We start from the raw sequence: 1591 nt of genomic DNA, 5'->3' as shown, positions 1-1591 counted from the left end.
GTTCTTCCCAGTCCGGGACGCGTACCTGTGTCCCCTACATCGGCAGGCGGACTCTCAACCACTGTGCCACCAGAGAAGGCCCTTTTTTTTGTTTTAGATGTTAACTGTAGATGACTCATTTTATGTTAAAAATACATCCAAATTAAAATGTTTTTGATTAAAAATATCTGCTGATTTTGTCGGATCTCTACATGTTTTATTTTAAATTTATTTGAAAAATGTATGCAAATACTGTTTTTAAAAAAATCATAATGTCGGCTTTCTCCTGACTTTGAAGCAAAAGAATATATGTAAGTTCCCCCCAGCCCTCCCAAAAAGAACAGAAAAGTTACGTTTTTCTTAAGATAGCCATTGGACCCTTAAAAGTAAATTTAAATGTTTTATTTCATTATAGTTGGTAAGTTGTATTTAATTTTTAACCTTAATTATGTTTTTAATAATCCATAGATATTGACTCTTTTCTAGTGTATGGTACACTTCTACAGTCTAAGGTAGGATTTGTTATGTGGGCTCTGTGTGGCCAACAAGGAATTAAGATTCAGAGATTTTCACTGGCACTTTAATATGGTGATACTGTTAAAAAAGAAGTATTAGTACTTCATTGTATTAGAAACTAGAAACTTATCCCTAATGGAATCAACACTAGTGCAAATCCCATTCGTAACAAGAATAAACACTGGTATGACAAAGAGCATGTAGGTGTTTAAATTTTTTTCCTCCTAATTCTTTATACAATCTTATCCAAATTAGTCTTGAACAACTAATCTTTAACATCAACAAAAATTGGAAAAAGTTGTAGAAATCTGAGCTTAAAATTATACAGCATTTTTATTTAACATGCTCATGTTGGTAGAAAAGTTATTAGGATTATTTTACTTAATATAACCTTTACAAATGATTATATTGAAATTAATTTCATTTACTGGTTACTTTATGTAATGTGTGTAATACAATAAGTACTTTTCCTTTAGTGTCTCTGTGTGAGGAGGCATAAGTTAAGTTAGCTGTTGTCATAACAGATGGTTAATAAATAACTGGCTAATAATAACTAGTGATAATATGTAATGCCCTTTGATACTGACAGTTTTTAACTGACAATTCCAGTAAGCCACTTCTGCCAGATGGAATGACTTCTGGTGCTAAAGCATTTTATAAAACTGTTGACAGGTAACATTGATCAAATAATCATATATTTTTAACTTCTGGATTTTACAACTTAAATATTTAAATAAATTAAAAACTTTTTAAAGTTGAGGTATAATTGATTTGCGATATTATATTAGTTTCAGGTGTACAACAGTGATTCAAAATTTTTACAGACTATACTCCATTTATAGTTATTATAAAATATTGGCTATATTCCCTGTAACTTAAAATTTTATTTAAAATTTAACTTGGGAAAAAGAACTTAAGGGGACTATGATTGCTTTTATTATCTACAGTTATTACATTTATTCTGTATAGCTCCAAAGTGCATAACTAGACTTTATTCATTTATCAAAAATTTTTCAGGGCTTCCCTGGTGGCGCAGTGGTTGCGAGTCCGCCTGCCGATGCAGGGGACACGGGTTCGTGCCCCGGTCCGGGAAGAT

General features: G+C 31.5%; 1 protein-coding gene across 18 annotated transcripts in view; it reads left to right on the top strand.

The window, feature by feature from the left end:
• The window catches only part of PRIMPOL (primase and DNA directed polymerase), a 41713-nt gene that overhangs the window by 11269 nt on the left and 28853 nt on the right, over positions 1 to 1591 (top strand). The gene's annotated exons all lie outside the window — the stretch shown is intronic.

This window comes from Physeter macrocephalus, chromosome 20 (assembly GCF_002837175.3).
Source record: "Physeter macrocephalus isolate SW-GA chromosome 20, ASM283717v5, whole genome shotgun sequence".
Taxonomy (NCBI): Eukaryota; Metazoa; Chordata; class Mammalia; order Artiodactyla; family Physeteridae; genus Physeter; species Physeter macrocephalus.
Note: the sequence above shows the minus strand (reverse complement) of the source record. Positions and strands in the feature narration are given on the sequence as shown.